Source organism: Pogona vitticeps, chromosome 1 (genome assembly GCF_051106095.1).
Source record: "Pogona vitticeps strain Pit_001003342236 chromosome 1, PviZW2.1, whole genome shotgun sequence".
Classification (NCBI taxonomy): domain Eukaryota; kingdom Metazoa; phylum Chordata; class Lepidosauria; order Squamata; family Agamidae; genus Pogona; species Pogona vitticeps.
In genome coordinates this window covers 143,780,667-143,805,378 of record NC_135783.1, presented here as the reverse complement: position 1 = coordinate 143,805,378, position 24,712 = coordinate 143,780,667, and positions in this window count along the sequence as shown.

Here is a 24,712-nt window from a genome sequence, read left to right as displayed (position 1 = left end):
TACCATATAATGAAAAAAGTATGATGAACTGGTTTTTTAAATCTACATTAGGACAACTGGCTTAGAATTTGGCTTCTAAACTATGTTAAAAATATGTGCTTGCATGCTTGTGCTACAAGTTGAGGGACCTTTGTCCTAATTAAGCATCCAATTAATCCCCCTAATGCTAATCAATAAGGAATGTTAACCAGGTCATGTACAGACTTTCCCACTGCATTATAATTTAGCAAAGCAACATTTCATTTACAAGCAGAAAATAGGGTGGTAGGTTGTTTGGTTGTTGTTTTATAAATAATGAAACAAAGGATGTGTTTTGTATTCCATTCTTCTGATACTTTTCCTGCCATCACTGTATCTTGGAGAAATGAAATATCCAGGACTATACCATGGATACTACTTTAGCTGAGTAACTTGTGCCAAATTATCATGATAGTCAATCATGACAGTGTAGGCATGTTGTAAAAGTTGTGACTGAAATACAGTAGCAGAATTGACCCTGTGTAAGGTTTATATGTCATCAGTTACAGTGGTTTTCTCAAATTTAAAATTTGGGACCCTCCAAAAAAGTCCTTGGAATCGCTTTCATTGTGGGGAGGATATTAGAGGTTCCAGGAGAGAGGGGATAGTCTTCAATTTCTGAAAATTACTGCCATTTTTAGAACACTCTCAGCTCTGGTTCATTATACATTTAAAAGTCTTCAAAAACCTCAGGTTTATGAATGTTGGATGTTGTTCTTCGGTACCCACAATCCAAAATATGGTGAAAAGGCCCCATATTGCGGCACAGTATTGTGCCCGCATTGCCAGCAGGAAAAAGGATGCCAAGCTTTACATAGCAAACGGCAGCCTGAATGTTGACAACACCAATGGCAGCAATCAAGATGGTCTACAGCAGTGGTTCTTAACCTTTGTTACTCGGATGTTTTTGAACTGCAACTCCCAGAAACCCCAGTCAGCACAGCTGGTGGTGAAGGCTTCTGGGAGTTGCAGTACAAAACTCCTGAGTAACCCAAGGTTAAGAACCAGTGGTCTACAGGATACCTTCACTCACTACCATTTGCCATGTGATACCATACAAGGGGAAATCCCAGAAGCAGACTCCTTTTTTCAACAGTTAATCACTTCTCACCGTAACACAGAGCAATGGTCAGGGCTGTTTTCCAACAGGTGTGAATGGTAGTGAAGAAAAATCCTGGCCAGCACAGCTAGTAGTGAAGGTTTCTGGGAGTTTTAGTCCAAGAACATCTGGGGACCCAAGATTAGGAACCCCTGATATAAGTGAGTAGTCTAGAATATCATACAACATGTCTATAACTATTGAAGTTTTGATATTTTATATAAATAAAAACATACTTTGGTATCATCCTGGAATTCAATAAAAAGAAATGGATTTGATTGTAATGCAGACATATTTAAAACACTTTCAGTTCACTAAGACATTTGGTAATGGCTGACATCTTTCCATTTAAAAAAAATCGTGTTTCTTATATTTCGTATCAGCCAACAGTGGAATGGATGCTATTGAATGAACGGAAGTGTGCACGCGCAGGAGTGGGCCAATGGCCAATTGAACTGCGCAGTGTTTTTGCTTACCTGGCCCCCGGGGAGAAGCAAGCAACCCGGGCCACGTGACCTTTTTGGCGGTAACCAGTGCTACTTAAGGTAGCGCTGGTTTGTAGTCTTCCTCTTTCGATTCTGGCAGAGCTAAGAGATGGAGGATCCCTGGCTAATTGAGAGACTGGTTTGCGGAGGGGCAGCTTTATGCTCCCCTCCACCCCATTTTTTCTTTACATTTCAGGCTGGTGCATGAGTAGGGGAGGAATTATTGGTGGTGTGGTGGCTTACTTATATCAGAGAAGCAGTTGGGAGGAGAGGAGAGGGAGCGAGGCAGCGCGTGGTGGGCGGATTCGCCCTGCCGCGTGCCAGGAGCCATCTGCGGAGCTTCCCCTATCTCTCACATTGCTGGGGGGGCGAGGTGCGCCTGGAGTTATCGGTGGAGCCTCCCTCTCACACTTTGTTGGGAGGTGGTGCACTCCGGGAGTCAGCTGCGGAGCTCTCGCTCGTGCACGCTCGCGCGCACACGCGCTCTCTCTCTCTCTCTCTCTCTTTGTTGAGAGGCCAGCGGGAGCGAGGGGATTGCTTCGCTTGGAGGTTGTTTCCTGCTCTTTTGGCCCCTCCCCTCTCTCTGGTATTGTTGAGGAGCAGCGCGTTTTTTCCTGCTGTTTTGGCCGGATACTGAATTAGGCTGGTTAGGTGCTAGAGCAAGGAGCCTTACGTTGGTGGGGCTGAATAAATTGGAGGGGGAAGTTTGCCCTGGGTAGCAGGGGACTAGATTGTGGTAAGGCTTGGTTTGGATTGCGGACGGGGGATAGAATTGAGTGGCTGCATACCTTTTGAACCCCCCCCCGCTCTGTTGGTGTTTTGATCTTTTTATCACACTGGTCTGGGCAGCCAGAACAGTTGGGACGGCTGAGCAGGGTCTGGTAGTTAACAGGCACCAGTTTTGTGGTCCTTCTGGCACAGCCGTATGTTTTAGCTCCCATCCGCCACTTTGTGTATTAGTAAACGTCGGGTGGGCGCGCTGCCGCCAGGGCGGGGGCGGATTTAGTTAATGCCCACCTACCCCCGTTGGTGGTGAATAAAAGGAACAGGCACCAGGAGAGCAATCTCATTTTAATAGCTTCCCTTTCCCCTGTTTAAAAGAAAACACACACAAACACGCACACACAAACCATGTGGTTTACCTTATTTCTTGAGGTTAAGTGGGATGGTTTGTAGCTTTGCAGGCAGCAGCAGCAATAGCTCTGTGGGGAAAGGCACCCTGTTTGAGTTCCAGAGGTGGTTGGTTCAAGCTCCCACTAGGGAGCAACTCATTTATAAAAGTTTGTTGTACATGCATATTAACTGCAGGATTCTAGGGATTCCATATATATATTTTAGGGATTTTATAAAGGGATACACCTTAAGATAGCCTGGACCCAGACTAGAATAAGTAATATAATTAATAATATATATAGCAATACTATTTACAGTTTGCAAGTTGCTAATTTGAATTGCATGTACTGTATAAAGAGAGCTTAAATTCATCATAATAATTGAGGTACCCATTTGGGTGTGTTGTATCGGTAATCACTGGCAATTTTAATTGACAAACGTCATTTTGTATCAGCTGATTATGTAATTCATCATAATACATTGTGGGAGACAAAGTTATTATTATTATTATTATTATTATTATTATTATTATTATTATTATTATTATTATTATTATTATTATTATTATTATTATTATTATTATTATTATTATTATTATTATTATTATTATTAGTTCATTGTTTATTGTTCATTGTTCATTATTAATTATTAATTATTAATTATTAATCATTTCTTTATATTTTCTTGCCATTGGGGTTAACAGTAACAGATATGGCCTCGAAAATTAGTTTATTTAGCATTTACTCTCAACTGTCAATTAATTATATAGATACATAAGGAGCTGCAATTAATCATGGGATTTAATTACGGAATGTTGACTATAATAGAAGTCGACTTAAGGCACCTTGAGCACTCTTGTTAGAGTTGGCCTTAGGTTCTGGTAATGTTTTGGGGATAGGAGTTGCAGATAGTTCCCCCAGTTTGCGCAAGGCCATGACACATAGGTTAGACAGGGGAAATAAGAGCATCAAGAAGGCCAGACGTAAATCATTAGCACAGTAATTAACAGAGAGTTATTACTCTTGAAGCCTGCCCAGGTCTCGGACTGCGGCTAGGTAGGTAACTCGAAAAGTCGATATGTAGAGCCGTCTGTAAGTCGAGGATCCACTGTACAAGGGACTAGGAGCATCAAGAAGGCCAAACTTAAATCAGTAGCACAGAGATTAAAGGATAATTTATTTATTTATTTATTTATTTATTGTTAACTCTTGAGCCTGCCCAGGTTTCAGAATATGGCTAGGCGTGATGAAGACACTGCAAATGCAACATCAACAGGTCGTACGACGGAGAAACGATCGTCTGCTCCTGTAATGGCTGAACCAGCATTACTATATCGAGAATGGGCATGAGGGGTTCGGATTCGGCACCCTCTACATGGTAGGATTACCAGTAGGACAATGGCATCTTCATGCACATACACCATTGCACCAGGAGCTAGACATACTTAACTGCATGGCCTTTGGCCACCAGCTCCACATCATGATTCTCTACAAACACATTGCGCACATCTATGAATATGGGGTTGGAATAACATGTATTAGCATATGCCAAGACATTGGTTTCATTGGTTCTTCCTCCTTCTCAGAGAAAGATACCTTGGCATGGCTCTTTGCAGTTGTAAGGAAACTGATTGCTCATGATGTGCTGAAGAGACTTCAGGGCTTGCATGGAGTCTGTACAGAATCAAAGTATGGGCGAGCTTAAATCCACCATTGGCATGGCATTTTACCTCCGACTGTTACAGGGGAAAGGTAGAGAACAAGACAACCACATTGAAGGGTAGGGGGCTGCTCTATTGGGTAGCCACCCCACAAAATCAAGTAGAGACCCAGCCGTTGCACCTACTGATTAATTAAGACTGGCACTCACCATCCCAACAATATGGGGGGGGGTTGCATGAAACTAAACGGGCAGAGGTAACCCTGACAAAGGGATCTGGCCATTTAAAGTTGAAATGAAAATTAGGCAGAGGGTGTATAAGAATTCCTGGCACATTGCCTTATATTTCTTTCCTATTGATAAGGAGTAGGGTAACTGCAGCTTTAGGTTAATATGCAGCAAAAATATTGGGGCTACCGTAGAATAAAGGGGGTGGCCTTAGATCTCAATAGATGGGCTGACACTTAAAAGACAGCATCAATCAAAGATTTACAGAACAAATGTAGGGGCTCGGGCAACTGGCAGCTGGATTTCAACATGGGAGTTTTAACTTTGTGTGTTGTCTGGCTACTACTACAAATATATCAGACCACGACCTAATGTATAGGCAGAGGCTGTTTATATCTTTTCAGGTGGCAAGACTCTGGAGTGACGGAGATACATCACTATATCTGGCACAGTTTTGTCTATTGGGCGGCACGTGCTGCATCTTCCCCATTGGGGAATGATTTGGGGGCTTGGTGCCCATACAATTATGTCTTGGAATGGCATGCCTGACATGCATTGGTTACAGCGTGGAAAGCACATCGTGCACATCTATAAATATGAGGTTTTAATAACATGTATTAGCACATGCCAAGACATTGATTTCATTGGTTCTTTCTCCCGCAGAGAAAAATACCTTGGCATGACTCTTTGCAGGGTTGTAAGGAGACTGATTGCTCATTATATGCGCGTCATATGTGCTGAAGTAGTCTTCAAGGCTTGCATGGAGTATGTAAAGAATCAAAGTATGGATTGCGAGCTTAAATCCACCATTGGCATAGCATTTTACCTCAGACCATTACAGGAGAAAGGTAGAGAACATGACAACCGCATTGAATGCCTGGGTCTTGCTCTATTGGGTAGCCGCCGCACAAAATCAAGTAGAGACCCAGCGGTTGTACCTACTGATTAAGACTGGCGCTCAACCAGTTATAAAACGTGCACTGGGACCTTACTTAATGTGTAGGTAGGGGCATGGCTTCTGTCTTTGCAGGTCTACTTGGGTCCAGAAGGCGATGGCGGCTTGATCAGGGGACATAGTTATATTTCATAGGCAGAGTGCTATGCTGCCGCATCCCCATGGGGGAATGCTTTTGGGCTTAGAGCCAGGCACATATAACGAGGAGAGGTCCGGGAGGTAGGCAGTTGATCCAGCTCAGGGTGATGATGGCATTTTGCCACTTACCATCAGATGTACTTGTTGTTCACCCTCAAGGCAATGATTTGCCTAGAATTTCAGGTAAGGCTTTGAACCTGGACATTCTGCCTGACTTAAGTCGTTGAATACCAGGTATCCTGCAAAGTGGACCTTATGGTCCAATTTTATTCCTTGAGTAGCCAGGCGAGGCTGTGTGAGGACAGTTGCTGTTAACAAGGATTGTGCGAGCGTTTAAAAAAAAAATGAACTGAGGTGTCGGCGGCTGCGGCCTCAGACCCATGCGGTCCACAATTATTCCTCAGCGAGCATTAACAAAAATGGCAGAGGCGTCGGCGGCCACGGCCTCAGACCAATGTGGTCAACAATTATTACTGGTAGCCTTGCGAGGCTTTGTGAAATCTATGGCTGTTAACAAGGCTCATGCGAGCGTTAACAAAATGGTAGAGGCGGCGGCGGCCACGGCCTCAGACCAATGTGGTCAACAATTATTACTGGTAGCCTTGCAAGGCTTTATGAAATATATGGCTGTTAACAAGGCTCATGCGAGCGTTAACAAAATGGTAGAGGCGTCGGCGGCCACGGCCTCAGACCAATGTGGTCAACAATTATTACTGGTAGCCTTGCGAGGCTTTGTGAAATCAATGGCTGTTAACAAGGCTCATGCGAGCGATGGCAGAGGTGTTGGCGGCCACGGCCTCAGAACAGTGTGGTCAACAATTATTACTGGTAGCCTTGCGAGGCTTTGTGAAATCTATGGCTGTTAACAAGGCTCATGCGAGCATTAACAAAATGGTAGAGGCGGCGGCGGCCACGGCGTCAGACCAATGTGGTCAACAATTATTACTGGTAGCCTTGCGAGGCTTTGTGAGAACTATGGCTGTTAACAAGGCTCGAGTGAGCGTTAACAAAAATGGCAGAGGCGTCGGCGGCCACGGCCTCAGAACAGTGTGGTCAACAATTATTTGGGGGGCAATGACTTGCCCAGAGTGCCGGGAAAGGCACTGATATTAGATATTTTAAGGGACGTGAACAGGCTACACGCATTATATCCCGCCACGCGAATCTCCCGCCATGCAGATCGTTTAGGCAACGATTATACCGCACTTAAATTGGCATGGAACACAATACATTGATAAGGTAAACAAGGTCTGTTGTCAGATCAATAAGGAGGTTTGTAGAGGCATCAGCAAATGCGGCCTCGGATCTGTGATTAATCGCAGAATCCAAATATCCAACCTGGAATATTTTCACGATGATAGAGTCCACCTGTCTGATGCAGGTTTGGACATTTTATTGGAGGATATAAGAGGGGGCCTGCTGGTGGTACTTGGTCTGCTTGGTGGGTACATGGGACATAGCTGATGCTAGTCCTCATGCTTTGGCGGGTAGTGCGGGAATAACTAGTTGTCACGGTGTCTCCCTTTTGTAATTATCATAAAGCAAACAGCGCGTCAGTTCTGACGGTTCTGCGGATTGTGCGATTACAGGGCCGAAGGCAGCTGATGCGCTGGACCACTTGCGGACCAAAGGTCATCAAATACGATGGCTAGAGGTCTGGGGTGTTTAATTGAGGCCTTCCAGGTTCCTCCGGTCGTTAGACAGTTGGAACCTGGGGCCTGGGACTCGCCCATTGACTGATATGGAATTATTTGGCGTTATTTCCCCGCACTACCGCAGGCCCCCTCAATTTTGGAATTGGTTTATTTGGTGGCATTTAATTTGGTTTAATAAAGTGTGGCCCATATTTAAATCCAAAGAATGGTTGTCTTGCGTCTTCATTTCGGGGCCTGGGGGAGCAAGTGTGCACGCGCAGGAGTGGGCCAATGGCCAATTGAACTGCGCAGTGTTTTTGCTTACCTGGCCCCCGGGGAGAAGCAAGCAACCCGGGCCACGTGACCTTTTTGGCGGGAACCAGTGCTACTTAAGGTAGCGCTGGTTTGTAGTCTTCCTCTTTCGATTCTGGCACCCACCCGCCCACCCTCTTTCTAGTGTGTCTTTTGGGGTCGCCTGTTGTGGGGCCGGATAGGAATTTTTGACCTCTATCCTGATTGGCATTGGATGGGGGGATTTTTCGCCTATCCCACACTGGAAAAAGGTTGGTTGGCATTTGATGGTGGTTTTTTATAATCGGTCACACTGGCGGGCAGTGCGGGAATAACTAGTTGTCACGGTGTCTCCCTTTTGTAATTATCATAAAGCAAACAGCGCGTCAGTTCTGACGGTTCTGCGGATCGTGCGATTACAGGGCCGAAGGCAGCTGATGCGCTGGACCACTTGCGGACCAAAGGTCATCAAATACGATGGCTAGAGGTCTGGGGTGTTTAATTGAGGCCTTCCAGGTTCCTCCGGTCGTTAGACAGTTGGAACCTGGGGCCTGGGACTCGCCCATTGACTGATATGGAATTATTTGGCGTTATTTCCCCGCACTACCGCAGGCCCCCTCAATTTTGGAATTGGTTTATTTGGTGGCATTTAATTTGGTTTAATAAAGTGTGGCCCATATTTAAATCCAAAGAATGGTTGTCTTGCGTCTTCATTTCGGGGCCTGGGGGAGCAATGACTTTTTCTGTAGACCGTTTGGTGCACTCACTCTCTGGAAGATTCAGAAACTCTGCAAGGGAAGTTGGTGTGTGTGTGAAGTTGCAGTGGAGAAGTGGAGGAGAGAGATTCCCCACCCCATGTAGGTAGAAGTAGCAAAAGTTCCTTCACACAAATCTGTGCATTTTCTTCTGTTTGTGTATATTTTTGTTTCAATATACACCCGTGCTTATATTGTTTCTTATGATGATCTTGACACTCTGGTTCCATCTATTAAACACTTGTGTTCCTTACAGATCGATCCTACAGATCTCTCTCTCTCTCTCTCTCTCTCTCTCTCTCACTCACTCACTCACTCACTCACTCATTCACTCACTCTCTCTCTCTCTCACACACACACACACACACAGACACACACACACATGTTGTTTTATATATATCTGAAAAATATATCACTGCTCAAAATGGTCAGTTATTCAGATGGAGTTTTGCTTTGATGATTTTGTTTTCTACTTTGTTATAAATCCTGTTGTTCTTGAACAGGAAAAAAAACTGCCTTGGTTTTGACCTGCCACATTCATTTCTTGCACAGAAATAGTTTCTTTCTATATGATATAAGGGCATATTGTTATCAGTCTAATAATTCAGACACGCATGCTCTCTCTCTTGTGCCCTTTCTCCCTTCCTTTCTTTTCTGCCAATACATCACAAATTTATTAAAGCACATAATTTGGGATTTCTGTTATATGCGGAAATAACATCAGATTCTGAAAAAAGTCTTGTTCACATTCTCACACGGAGCTCTTTTGTTAAGAATCCAGCAGCAGGAAACAATTATTTTCTCTCTGAACTATTGCATTTAGCATCTGCAGTTGTTAGTCCAGAGAATTAGACAAGCAAAATATTCATGGGTTGTCTTTCATTCCATCTGCTATAAAAAATAAAGCTTATAATTGCTCTAATAAAAGGTAACACTGCACTTGTTTGGCATTTCTACCAATTTTATTGTGTTCATTTAATCACATACCATGATTCTATCTACCCCCTGGAATGAAGCATAAATTAAGGCTTCAGTTTTACAAAATCATGGTGGAACTTTAACAGAAATCCCTAATTAACCTCCCTACCTTCCAAACCCAAGAGTGAGTTAAGGGCCTTTTGGTGAGACAATATAAACAATTCTGTCTTTCTCTCTCTCTTTTTATTGTGCTTCCGCCCTGGCTTGAAGGTAACTGTGCTTGAAGGATGTGAGTTTCCAGAGGTTGTAAAGTTCCTTTTAACAAGAAATAACTACAGTGAGACCTCCAAGTTGTCAGGCACTGTTATAGTTTAAAGTAACTCTTATTATTCAGAGGTATTTACATAGTTTTCTTTTTAGTTACTTAAAGAAAATCTGAATGCTACAGACGCCTGACATCTGAGTAGTGATGACACACATACCCTGTAACTAGAGATGGGGACAAACTGCCCAAAAATGTCATTTTGTCTTGGTTCATGGTTCATAAAAGTTGATGAACCACGAACCACAAAATTCCCATGAATTGGTTCCTTGATTTGTTGGGGGTTTTTTTAGACTGCCCATGGGGCTGTCTAAAAAAAGAAAAGCTAGGCCCCTGCCCCCACACGCTGCTCCCCATCCCCTATCCACTGCCCCCGTTGCTTCCCTACCTTGTCCTGTTGCCTCCACCACTGCCGCTGTCACTGCTGCCTGTACTGACAGCTCTGCAGGAATGGAAGCTAGGCTGTCGGAATGGCGGTTTCCGTTCCAGCAGCCTAGCTTCCATTTCATTGCAAACAGCAGTGTGGGGGGGGGAATTTCCCTTCAGACAGCCAGGTGGCTTGCCTATCAGCTGATCCATGGAGCATAGGAAGGCAAGCTGCCTGGCTGCCTGAAGGGAAGCTCCCCCAATGCCTCTTTGCAATGGAATGGAAGCTCAACTGCCAGAATGGAAACCACCATTCTGGCAGCCTAGCTTCCATTCCGACAAAGGCAGCGGTGGAGACAGCAGTGAGGGCATAGATAAGCAAGCTGCTTTGCTTCACAAAGGGCCCCACCTGTGCTGTTTGCATAGACAATGTGGGGGGGATTCCCTTTGGGCAGGTTTACCCTGTCTTTCTATGCCCCTGTGGATCAGTTGATCTGCAAGGCCATAGGCTTTGAGGATGGATGGATGAATATAAAAGGTGTATATTTGTCCCTTTGTATTCATCAGGGTCTCCTCGCCTCACAAATATGAAAGGACGAATATCTGCTGCATCACCAATATTCAAGAAATATTACAATTCATTTTTATATTCATGTCCATGTCTATCTGTAACTATAAAACTTAAACACAGTTTCAGTTACATTGCAAAAGGAATGATTTCACCGCTCATTATACTACACTGATGATGTGGTATATTACAAGTTACACTACAGTAGGATAGTAGATGTGGGGGGCAGAGGCTCTCTCTTCTAACACCTTGGTGCCACAAATTCTAAGAATCTGCTGCCTCAGTCTGAAAAATGAGGCACAAATTCAATTTTATTGTGTGTGTGTGTGTGGGAAATTAATAAGTATGCTTCAAATTCACACTGAAACTTGTTCCTCGATTACTGTAGATACTGGGAATCATAATTCCACTCTGGGTTCTGCTTGTTGATGATAATGAAGTGAAGCATTAAGGGTACCGGCTTTTAGGCATGTATGTTTCTCGAGATTGGCTTGTCTTGAAAAAGTTACAGTTTAGAACTACAGAACTTGAAAACCCTCAGCATAAATGGCCACTGGCCCTAATAGCTGGACCTTTCTGGAACTTTTATTTTACAATGCAGTAACATTTTCAAGCTCTGGATGTACCAGATGGAACGCAACAGAATCAGTATTACCCACAGTGAACCAATGCACAGGGATTGTGTATGAATTTCATGAATAGGCAATGGCATGGAGCAACAGTTCCGCAGCTATGGATCTCTAAAATAAGACAAGAGATCAGCTGTAACATGATGGATGAATGTGATTCAGGGAGGAGGCAATATCAAATATTCTGTAGCTATTCTACTCCTAAACACATACACACGGAGAAGCACATGAAATATTGTAAAACTAGAATATTGTTGGCTTGCCAACATTCATATATATGTCAGTCAGTCAATCATCTGCTCGCACTGAGTGATTCAATGCAGCTTGCAATCATAATTTCATCTTGCTACATGCTTGTGTGTCAGCTCCTTTTTGATGTGATGTAAATTGATACTAGATATTGAACATCATGTCAAGACTCCCAAAGAAGAAGTGGACTTTTTAAAGTTCAGCTGGCATCTTAACTATGAGCACTGATGTGTTGTTTTTCCATGGTATGGACATTCAGTCTGAACTCTCTCTCCAGCTTCATGATTGTCGGGCTGCAATGTTTTATGGATTAATCATCCAGGAGATGAATTGCTTTAAAAACCTTTGATCGACTAAATGGGTGCCTTTGATAAATAAGACAGGATTAAATAAAATAAAATAAAATAAAAATGTTCTCTGTTTGTGACACAAGGTCTTATGAATAGCTCTGTGTGTGTGTGTGTGTGTGTGTGTGTGTGTGTGTGACACATCATGTTAAAATGAGCTATGCTACCTCAATCTAATCATTGACTGAGTCCAGCATTCTTTTTGCACAGTGAACAAACAGAAATCTGTGGGAAGCTATATAAGCAACACAAGGTGAGTGCAGTAGCATTAATCGTCTTGTACTCCACAGAGTACGGAGCTGTATTGCTTCTCATATAGAGTGGATAGAATACCTTGGTGTGCTTACACCCCTGAATTTATTTAAAGAAACTCTGTTGAAAAGTTCTTTTGTGCCCTCTAGAAAGCATGGAAGACCATTTTGCCATGTTTTGCTTTTTAATATTTTATTTTTAAACTACTAGGAAAAGGGTAGGGAATACAGAAGGTAAAAGGGAGTGGAAGGGATGGGGAAAGGGTTTTAAGGACAGGAGAACACAAAGTATACAATCATCCATGTTTTATCTTCCCAGCACACTTGCTTCCCAATTAGAGATGGGCACAAGTTGCTGATTTGATGGTTCATGCCGGTCCATTTCTCAGCTGAAGAGGTTTTCAAGCACTTCCCTGCCCCACCTCTTCCTGACTTCCTCGCCTCTCTCCTCTGGGCATTGTCTCTGAGTGGGTGCCCACTGGAGGAGGTGGGGCAGGAAAATGCCGAAACGAACTGGCGTGGACTGCCAAATCAGCAGTTCATGCCTGTATCTTTTCCTAACATGAAACAAAAGCATACAGGCGCACACACAAAACCCAAGAAGTGTTTGTAGAAATATTAAAAATGGCCACTGGGGGGCCACAAAGAGGCTTTTTCAGCAACTCCATTGCCTTTTCAAGAGAAAAACAAATCTTATGATGGGTGATGTACAGATCCTGTGCAGACCTTCAATTTTGGTGGGTAATCCCCTATGGGGGTTGCCTGCCTGTGCGCCAGTACTGCTAATATTAATATAGCCATCATGGTTAGCAGGTTGAAACATCCATCCAAGAATTTGTGTATCCTCATTTAAAAAGTGTCTTTGTTGATATCCATTATGATATAAGATTGCATCGTGGGCCACACAACTAGCTAATAAGCTCCTTTCTACCTTAAACTGACTGATTGCCTTATCTTACACAAAGAGTAGGTCTTTGGTCTAGATGGGTGGGGTATAACTCTAATTAAATAAAATAAATAAATTATATTCCCCAGAAATAATATTTTCACTCATCACAACCCAGCAGGACAATGATTGTGTGCGTTACTTCTGCACAAACTCATATGTTACCATAAGAGTTTGTGCAGAAGTAACAACTTTCATATAACAATGACTCCTGAGGATTCTGTGATTGGGGTTTCCAGGAAAGCTTGGGCTTTTCAATGACTGGAGCTGCCGATCCCTTTTTTTCTTTGGGTTTCTTTTTCTGCCAAAGTGTTATTTTCATTTTCTGGGTGAAACTCACTGATTTTGGAGACCCCACCCCCCACCCAATTCAATCAGGACATCATTACAGGTTTCTTTTGATTAGCTTTGAATCAGTTCAGGAACGGACAAATACTCCCACTTTGGCATAATTTCAGGATCTAAAGCACACCCCTTCTGAGAACTTTAGTCACAATAGTCCAGCAGCAGAAACTCTCTAGGGGCAAGCTTGTAGAAATAACCAAGAAGAGGACCTGCTTCCATTAGGATATAACACTCATCAGTTTGAGAAATATGATGTTCTACAGTCCTTGTTTTATTCTCTGTTTTTGGGGTTTGTTTGTTTCAAAACATATTTCAAATGTTTTAAAAAGGACCACAATTTATGGCAGTTTGTGATCATTATTCTCTTGGACGTGTGCTCCATTGCACATTAAAATCACAAGTGGAAATTGGCTTCTTATTCTCTGCAGTAGGTGAAAATATAAATGTTGAATGTGTCTAGTGTTATTTGTGCACTAATATCAAAATTACAGTTATGTGCAGTACCTGTCACTTCACAGTCAGAAATCAAATTATATTCCCGCACCGGTATTGGCACATTGACATTGGTGAGTGTAGCTGCTTTGCCTTCTTTGACTTTTTTTTCCTGCTGTTACTGCTAATGAAGGGGAAAACGCTGCTGTATCTAACTGCTGTTTCACCCCTTTCTTGAAACCAAAGCAAGTTTCTTGTGGCATTCAACAACAATAGACCAACACTGGTCACCTGTTGTACTCACACAAACATATAATTGCTCACTGAAGACATGGCATCAAAGGTCACCAAACAATGTAGGTTCTTGTTTAGTGCCTAAACTTTGAGGCTACGTTTTCTAAATTCAAATAAATAAATAAATAAAACATAGCAAGTTTTTGATGTGCAAAATAGGTAATATGCAAGCTACCTATCTGTCTGTCTGTCCATCCACCTGAAAGCAGATAAGCTTGATGGGAATTTCCAGTAAAGCTAGCAAACAAAACATAAAAAGGAAGAGAGGTGTCTCTCCATGCAGAAATTGGAGGATAGTGACAAGATACAAACTTCCAAAAAAAAAAAAATCAGTGTAATGTTCTCTGCTTGCATCCCAGAACATGACAAGGCAAGAAAGTACTAGCCGTTCGTCATGAAAAGAATATTTTTCGCACCATAAGACACACTTTTTCCCCACAAAACAGGGGGGGTGGAAAGTCTGTGCGTCTTATGGAGCAGAGAAAACAGATTATATTTTCCTGTTTTCTTCTCCTAAAAAATTGGTGCGTCTTATGGAAAGGTGCGTCTTATGGAGTGAAAAATATGGTAATTTATGAAAACTAGAAGCTGAAGAGAATTCTGTTCACTTATTTTTCCTAATGTGAACATCACATGATTTGCATACATCTTCAAAAATGGGATGGAAAGACTCACTGTTTATATGTTCACCCATGAATCTGCTTTATCCTCTTTCTACATTCCTCTCTGAATTTTCTAGATTTAAAAAGAAAAATTTGAACGAAAAATTGCATTTTGGGAAGTAGTTAAGTACACATTGGACAAAATCTTGTTGGTGTAAATTTATACAGTGAATGCCAGATTATGTGGGATAATTTTTCAATATTAAAGGCTTCCACTCCTCTTCCACAAGGCTCCCAATCGCTACCAGGGGCAAAAGGGATATCTAGAGAGCATTGGAATCTGAAGTGGGAGGATAGGAAGATTTTTATTTAATTACAGTAGAACCCCAATATTCATGGGATTGATATACATGGTTTCATTTATCCACTGTCTGAAAATATTAAGATATTTTTTAAAGAACCTCAGAAATATGTATTTCCACAATGTATTTACCAGAACTAGCCACTAGAAGGCTCCAGAGATCATGTTTTATATATACTGTTTGCTATTATCTGCAGTTTTTGGCATCTGCAGGAAGGGAGGTTTGGAACCAATCCCTAACAAATACAAGTGTCCTCCTGTGAAGCAAAGATATCAATTGCCAGATGTTATCATCTGGCTTGTACACCACAAATTTACACCAACAGTATTTCAGCCACCATCTGTCAAAATATACATTTCTAAACTATTGCCTCTTCTAAAACACATTTTGAAAAGACATTTTGAATGTTCCAAGAACTATGAAAAAAATAGGAAGTGTAAGAGCTGGGAGTAAGTAAATTCAGGTTTACTCATCTACCCAGGAGAGACAGATCAGGTCAATTCATACAAGAATTCAAAAATAAAAATAGGAGTTCCCCAAGCATCCCTATTTGATTCTGGAAAATGAGAATTATTTTTGTTGGAAGCTTCTGCCCTTGGCAAAGGCTCCTTTATTGAAGAATGTGTTGGTCATTTTTGTTCTGCTGAATGAATTCTTCACTAGTAGGCAATTAACCCTTCCATTTTCTCTTTGATTTCCTGCTGCTGGAAATGGAGGAAACTGAATTAGTTTCTGACTTGATATTGGAGTGTACATCTCAGCAATGGGACATTCAGAAACACTTTTTCTTTCGCCCTCAACTAAACTGCATCTGAAATATCACCCTCTGCTGAACATGTGGCTTCAGACCGATATGAACACCTAATTCTATTTCAGAGCATGTCAGTGCATGCATGAGGTAACATGATGTTCTATATTGTACCACTGGACCATGACATTGTCCCATAAGGTAATCTCATTTATCTGCTTTAGTAAACACAAACTCCAATATCCATTTTCGGTTTTGTCTATGAGAGTGAGGTGCAGCTGTACCATCAATGTTGTCTTTGTAAAAAGAAAATAAACTGTTACGCTTGTTCGGGGTGCTGCATCTTGGTTTCTTCATGTTTCTGTAATGCAGTAATAATGTACAAATCTCTATTCTGAGGCCACCACCCATGGAGAACTTTAATTTCTTTCAATAGAAATGGAAGGTGTATGGCTAATATTGAAAGGAAGGTATAAAGTGTTCAGCTACAGAGCATAAATCCCACATAGTGATGGAATCTCATCCAGATTTAATATTTTTACATTACATCCTCCAACACTAAATCAAACAGCTTCTTTATCTGAAAATGTTATCAAAAATAGAATAAGAGAGGAAAAATAATTTTATGCCCAGACTCTGTTTGGAATCCCAGCTAGAGAAAGCCTGCTGAATCAATGGGATTTAGGTTAAGTGTTGTGTCACTATGCAATGATTGATTTAATGGGTTTACTCTATGCTGTACTAGCAGTTGCATTTAGATCTATATTTTCTGCAAACACATTTTAAAACCAAATTATCCTTATCTCACATTCTCCATTTTTATCTCTCCTACAGAAGGTCAGCTAGAAAACCTGGTATGCTGATTCACACATGCTGAGGTTTAGTAACAATGAGAAGAAGCATTCAACACCCACACAATTAGTGGAATTCCTCACTTTTGAACAATCTAGGCTCAGATCCCTTTAATTTGCAAACAACTTTGCCTGGGACCAGATCTAGAGCTGAGGAATCTTGTGACAAATTATTACCAGTATGGTTCTCTCTTGGATGGCTGGATAGCTCATGATTTAGGTACAGTGATGCCTCACAAGACGAATGCTTCTCACAACAAAAAACTTGCAAGACGAAAGCGTTTTTGCAAATTTTTGTGACTCACAAGACATATTTTTCTATGGCCGTGCTTCGCAAGATGAATAGGAACATATTAATTAAATTTCAATGCATTCCTACGGGAAACTATACTTCGCAAGATGAAATTTTCGCAATACGAAATGACTCACGGAATGAATTATTTTCGTCTCGCGAGGCATCACTGTATCTTGCTGTAGAGCCAGAGGCTGGGAGTTCAGTCCACCACTGCACCTCCTGGGAGGACAGTCAGCCTGTGTGGCCTTGGGCAAGCTCCACAATCACAAGTGCCCTTCAAAAGAAGAAATGCTAAACTATTTCTAAGTACTCTTTACCTAGAAAACCCTGGAAAGGGTTGCTATACGTCAGAACACACTTGTTAGCATAGAATTGTTGTGATTCCCTCTGTTATTAGAACCCTTCACATCACCAATATCTGACCTGCTGTCTCAATTTAATTTTATATCTCTCTTTCAAGGTAGGTAGTAAATTTGCTGGCTAGCTGCATATATGTAAAGTAAAATGTATTGTGTGTGTGTGTGTGTGTGTGTGTGTGTGTATCTAGATCTAGATCTATATACATACACCTATACATTTAACTTTTAACAGTAAAGTTGAATGGCTTTTCCAACTAGACGTCGATCAGTTCTACTGTGTATGGAGAGCACTAAAATAGAGGGTGACAGCAACAAAAACATGGTGACATTAATTTTCCCACTGATGGAAAGCTGTTTGGCCAAGCAACTATCATGATCCTTTGTGAGTTCCCCTCTCCCCCACCCCATTATCCAGACTGACATAATTTTAAGGGCACCTTTAGCAATATTTGTCAGAGTGACACCAAAAGGTTAATCTGTTATTTTAAACAAAATACATAGGGAGGCAAGGTCAGGAAAAGTGTCAGCAAAGAATATCTGCCAGGTGGTTGTCTAAGTTTCTCTTGAATGCCTCCAGTGTTGGAGCACCTCTCAAAGAAATTGGTTCCACTGACTTACTGCCTTGATCCTCACTAGACATTCTAGCCTTCCTAGTATTACGATCACACACAGTTACCAGAGTGCTAATTGCGATACTGATCACTCTCTGGTGTGTAGTAGAGTAAAACTGTGAACAAAGAAATTTTATCACACGAAAAAGGAAGACCACATATTGACACCAGCAAGACTCATGATCAAAGAAAAGTGGAGGAATTTGCCCAAGCGCTTGAGGAAACTCTTCCAGGCCCAGCTGATGCAAATGCACCTGAACGATGGGAACATTTCAAGAACGCTGTTTATAACACTGCCTTGTCCACATTTGGCAAGAAGATCAAAAAGACAGCAGATTGGTTCGAAGCCCCTTCGGAGGAGTTGATGCCAGCCATTGAGGAAAAGAGGGGAGCTCTAGCAGGATACAAAGCCTGTCCTAGTGAGTACAACTTGAAGGCTCTTCGAGCTGCCTGTAGCAAAGTCCAACAGGCTGCCAGGAGATGTTCTAACAATTATTGGCTTCAGCTCTGCTCTCAGATACAGACAGCAGAGGACACAGATAACATCAAGGGAATGTATGACAGTATCAAGCAGGCTTTAGGTCCAATACAGAAGAAATCTTCTCCCTTGAAGTCTGCTACAGGCGTGATCATCCAGGACCGAGCACAGCAGATGGACCTCTGAGTGCAGCACTACTCTGAGCTATATTCCAGGGAGAATGTAGTAACCGAAGAGGCATTAAATAACATCAAGTGCCTGCCTGTTTTGGAAGAGCTGGACAGCGAACCAAGTTTTGCAGAAATAAAAACACCCTTGAATTCTCTCACTTCCGGCAAGGCACCAGGGAAGGATAACATCCCTGCTGAAGTGCTGTAAAGAGATAATAACCATTGAGCTGTATGAAATCTTTTCTCTTTGCTGGAGGGAAGGCAGAGTACCACAGGACATGAAGAATGCAAACATCATCACATTGTATAAGAACAAATGAGACAGGGGTGACTGCAATAACTACCATGGCATCTCTCTTCTCAGCATTGTAGGAAAGCTGCTTGCGGTTGTTGTGCTGAAGAGACTCCAGGTGCTTGCAGACAGATTCTATCCAGAATCACAGTGTGGATTTCAAGCTAATAGATCCACCACTGACATGGTATTCTCCCTCAGACAGCTGCAGGAGAAATGCAGGGAACAACGACAGCCACTCTTTGTGGCCTTCATAGATCTCACAAAGGCCTTTGATTTGGTTAGCAGGGTTGGCCTTTTGAAACTACTTCCCAAGATTGGATGTCCACTTAATATTATAAGGTCCTTTCATGAGGAAATGAAGGGCACTGTAATTTTTGATGGCTCAGCGTTAGATCCCTTTGACATCTGAAGCGGAGTGAAACAGGGCTGTGTCCTTGCGCTGACCCTGTTTGGGATCTTTTTTGCTGTCATGCTGTAGCACGTCTTTGGAACTGCAACAGATGGCGTCTGCTTCTGGACTTGATCAGATGGAAAGCTCTTTAATCTCTCGAGATCAGTGGTGTCGAACTGTGGCCCTCCAGATGTTCTTGGCCTTCAACTCCCAGAAATCCTGGCCAGCAGAGGTGGTGGTGAAGGCTTCTGGGAGTTGAAGTCCAAGAACATATGGAGGGCCACAGTTCGACACCACTGCTCTAGATAGAGAGCAAAGACCAAAGTTCAACTGGAATGCATGCAGGACTTCTTTGCTGATGATGCAGCCATTGTTGCCCACTCTGCTGAAGACCTCCAACAACACATGAATCATTTTAGCAAGGCCTGTCAAGACTTTGGACTAACAATCAGCCTGAAGAAAACACAAATCATGGGCCAGGGCATGGACTCACCTCCCTCTATGACCATCTCCGCACAAGAATTGGAGGTTGTTCATAACTTTGTGTACCTTGGCTCAACAATCTCTGACACTCTCTCTCTCTCTGGTGTCGAGCTAGATAAACACATTGGCAAAGCAGCTACCATGTTCTCTAGTCTCACAAAGACAGTATGGCTTAATAAGAAGCTGACAGCATATACCAAGATCCAGGTCTATAGATCCTGTGTCCTGAGCACACTCCTGTACTGCAGTGAGTCCTGGCCCCTTTGTGCACAGCAGGAGAGGAAGCTGAACACATTCCATATGCATTGTCTCTGACACATTTTTGGTATCACCTGGCAGGACAATGTTCCAATTATAGTCCTAGAATGAGCTGGAAATTTTAGCATGTATACATTACTGAAACAGTGACGTCTACATTGGCCTGGGCATGTCGTGAGAATGGCTGATGGCTGAATTCCAAAAGATCTCCTGTATGGATGATTAGTGCACGGAAAGTGCCCCAGAGGGAGACCACAGCTGTGATACAAGGACATCTGCAAGCCGGATCTGAAGAACTTAGGAATGGACCTCAACAGATGGGAAATCCTGACATCTGAGCATTCAGCCTGGAGGCAGGTGGTGCATCATGGCCTCTCCCAATTTGAAGAAACCTTTGTCCAGCAGGCCAAGGCAAAGAGGTAGTCCTGAAACCAGCAAAATCAGGGAGCTGGACAGGGGACAGACTGTATTTGTCTTCAGTGTGGAAGGGATTGTCAATCTCGAATTGGCCTCCTCAGCCACTCTAGACGCTGTTCCAAGTCCTCCATTCAGAGCACATTACCCTAGTCTCTCGAGACTGAAGGATGCCTACACATGTCTTACTGCTCTAACAGGCAGAATGTTTTTCCTGATATTCAACTGAAATCTGGCTTCAGGAAAATAATTTCTCCTGGGAAGCATGGGATTTGTTATTTCCTGGAACCAAAAGGCAGAAGGAAATAAAGAAAGCAAAACAAAACACTTGATCCTGGTTGTGTTTTCTCCTCCATTTGGGGAGTACGGGATTCTGATTTTGTCATGTTGTCAGTTCAGGGAAGAAGAACATGAATACTCCATATTTACTTCCTGTTCCTGATTCAGAGGAACAGGAAATAAACATGGGGAAAAAATAATATGAACATATATACTTCCTGTTTCTGATTCAGAGGAATTGCACAAGCTATTCAAGCAGTTGAAGCCTATCTTTCAAACACCTTTGCCACAGGAAAGGTGCCGGAGTTTTCAAAAGCTTGCTTCACTACTGTTTCTCCCTTTGTCATGAAATGGGGTAGTTCTTGCACAAAAGGGTTAAAATCTGAGAGAATGCTCATTGATTTGGTTTAAGATTCTAGTTTTTCACAATGTCTTCAGAACCAAGGACAGAAGGTAGTTGTATTTGTTATAAAATGTGAAGACTGATCTTCTTTAATACTAGCTCCGTGCCATGTGTTTAATTTGGGGGGGGGGGAATCGTATCAGGAACCGTTTAAGGATTTAGTATTGTTGTGATGTTATCATATAAATGTAATCATCTACAGTGATAAGAAAAGTGTACGAAGATGACAAGAAGACATGCAAACAAAAGTAATACATAGATGAGCTTGCCCAAGCCTGATTTCTTCGAAATGTTTTGTACTTAAGTTCCCATGATCCATTCAGCACTGGCAGTGTTAACTGGCCTGATGGGTGCTGTAGTCCAAAATATCTGGGAAGCACCGAATTGGAGGAGGCTGATGCAACTGTTATTAGCCATACTGGAATAACTAATGCTGGTGATATCACTGCACGAGAGTACAGTGGTGCTGTTGTGCAAAAAAAGCAAAACAACATTCTACAAGGCAATTCTAAAAATAGGGGCAGCACAAACACAAATCTCTCCCCCTCCCAGAAAAACACCTTTGAAACTGGACTTCGGATCAGCACCACATTTGAGATAGATGCAGCAGACAGTCTCCTCTTGCTCTGTTGTAGATTTGGGGACGTTTGGACAAAGGATTTTCAAGTTACAATTTTTTAAAGGAGGCAAGGAGCAGATTTTCATGGAGACAGAGGGTTGTATAGGTACAGGAGGAATTCGTGAAAATCACCTCACAATTGAGTTCAGAGGGGTCATCGTATGAGTAGAGTTTTGTATAGAGAATCCTAGAGAAAAAGCATTGAGTTTTAGGAATTTTCTTTGTTGCCAGAATCTAGCTCAGGGCGGTGACAGGGGCAGCAGACGAATAAGCAGGGATGCAGGGGTTCCCCTGAAATTTTGAGGTGACACCTCTGATTGCCTGGGTTCATGAGCCACTCTTTGGTGCTAGATTACAGTTTGGAGGGATAGCTAAATACAGGTGAAAAGGAGTTCCATCTATAACTTTTTTTAACCCTAATTAAGATATATTTTTAATATTATAAATAATATAAATATGAGGGAGTCATTCTGGAATTTCTAAAGCCTCGAAAGACTGATCTTTCTCCAAGAGGCCAACATCTCCTCAAATGTTGCCCCCCCCAACTTTTTCAAGCTGTAGTTTATGCACACTTTTCTCCTCTGAATGTTTTCTGACATACGGTTAGGGCTGGGCTGAACTTTAAACAGTTCAAAAGCTTGGACCACATGCTGAGTTCATCTGTTCTTACTGTAACAGCTCAATAAATGCCCAAGGAGGCTTAGTCCCTAGGCAGCACCGCAGACACGTACCCAACCACAGATTTGCAGAATTGCGCTCCTGAGCTCAGAGACTTGTCTGTGATGGTGCTTCGTACTAAAAATGGCCTCATTTGCAGAAGCCTCTCCATGACCCAGCCTCCCCCCCCCCAATTCAGGTGGAAGAATTGCTGAAGCCTCTCTTTTTTTTATGGATGTGCACAATTGGAGATTTATAAATCCCCATCTTTCCCTTTGCCTCCTTCATGCTGAATCTATTCTTCCTCTAGATATTATTATTTGGGGGTTCTGTTTTGTTTCTATGGGATGGAATCTGTCCCTCATTTTTATATGTCCCCCCCACATGTGTCCATCTTTGTGTGTGTTGTAAATTGTTGGGTTTGCTTAAAATACATTTTCACCATGTACTAAAGCATGAGCCGGCAAAATATAGCTTGTAGGCCACTTGCATCTCCCCACCTTTCTTCTTCCATTTCCTCCTCCTCCTCCTCTTCCTCCTCCTCCATTCTACTGTATAGGCATCCTTCAGTCTTCAGTCTCAAGAGACTATGGTAACATGCTCTGAATCGAGGAGTGTCCTCTCCAGAGCATGAAGCCCGGGTAAGGTATCCATTCTACTGGGAGCCCCCAAACCCCTCTAATACTAGAATTTTATTTTATTTTATTTTATTTGCACTCCTAGGGCACTGGATTTTGAATTAAACAGGTCAGAGAGCCTCAGACCTCCGGACAAACCCTAAAATCACAACTAGAACTGACAGTTCCAGGCAGTTTTTAATTTTTCGTTCGTTCGTTTAGTCGTTTAGTCATGTCCGACTCTTTGTGACCCCATGGACCAGAGCACGCCAGGCCCTCCTATCTTCCACTGCCTCCCGGAGTTGTGTCAGATTCATGTTGGTTGCTTCGGTGACACTGTCCAACCATCTCATCCTCTGTCGTCCCCTTCTCCTCTTGCCTTCACACTTTCCCAACATTAAGGTCTTTTCCAGGGAGTCCTCTCTTCTCATGAGATGGCCAAAGTATTGGAGCCTCAGCTTCAGGATCTGTCCTTCCAGTGAGCACTCAGGGTTGATTTCCTTTAGAATTGATAGGTTTGTTCTCCTTGCAGTCCAGGGGACTCTCAAGAGTCTCCTCCAGCACCACAATTCAAAGGCATCAATTCTTCGGCGGTCTGCTTTCTTTATGGTCCAGCTCTCACTTCCATACATCACTACAGGAAAAACCATAGCTTTGACTATTCGGACTTTTGTTGGCAAGGTGATATCTCTGCTTTTTAAGATGCTGTCAAGGTTTGTCATCACTTTCCTCCCAAGAAGCAGGCGTCTTTTAATTTCGTGGCTGCTGTCTCCATCTGCAGTGATTATGGAGCCCAAGAAGGTAAAATCTGTCACTGCCTCCATATCTTCCCCTTCTATTTTTCAGGATGAGATGGGACCAGTGGCCATGATCTTAGGTTTTTTTGATGTTGAGTTTAAGACCGTTTTTTGCACTCTCCTCTTTCACCCTCATTACAAGGTTCTTTAGTTCCTCCTCGCTTTCTGCTATCAGAGTGGTATCATCTGCATATCGGAGGTTGTTGATATTTCTTCCGGCAATCTTAATTCCAGCTTGGGATTCCTCCAGTCCAGCCTTCTGCATGATGTACTGTGCATATAAGTTAAATAAGCAGGGAGACAATATACAGCCTTGTCGTACTGCTTTCCCAATTTTGAACCAATCAGTTGTTCCGTATCCAGTTCTAACTGTTGCTTCCTGTCCCACATATAGGTTTCTCAGGAGATGGATAAGGTGGTCAGGCACGCCCATTTCTTTAAGGACTTGCCATAGTTTACTGTGGTCCACACAGTCAAAGGCTTTTGCATAATCAATGAAGCAGAAGTAGATGTTTTTCTGGAACTCTCTGGCTTTCTTTTAATTTTTAAAAACCCTTTATCTGGGCCTGCTGCAATCTGTAGTAGGTGTGGGAGAGACATTTGGTTCCCAGGTGAACCCAAGTTGCCCATGTCTCCATTCAAGTGTGAGCAGTTTTGTATGGGCAATTTTCATGAGCAAAGGCATTTGAGGGGTTTTTTTTAAAAAGGTGCTTGTTTTTACACCTGTGTGTCTATGGTGGTCCGTTGGTGTATGAATTTTGGAATGCAAACTGGATTTTCCTTGTGGAGGTGTGTAGACCAGGGAGAGTGTGGAGAAAAGTAAATAAAATATCTAGTGGAACAATTTCCCCAGATTTTCATTCTTTCTGCCTTATAAAATAATGCTACTAGTCCCTGTTAGGAGCCTCGTGGTGCCATGGTTAAACTGCTGTACCGAAGCCAAAACTGTGCTCACGACCTGGGGTTCAATCCCAGGTAGCC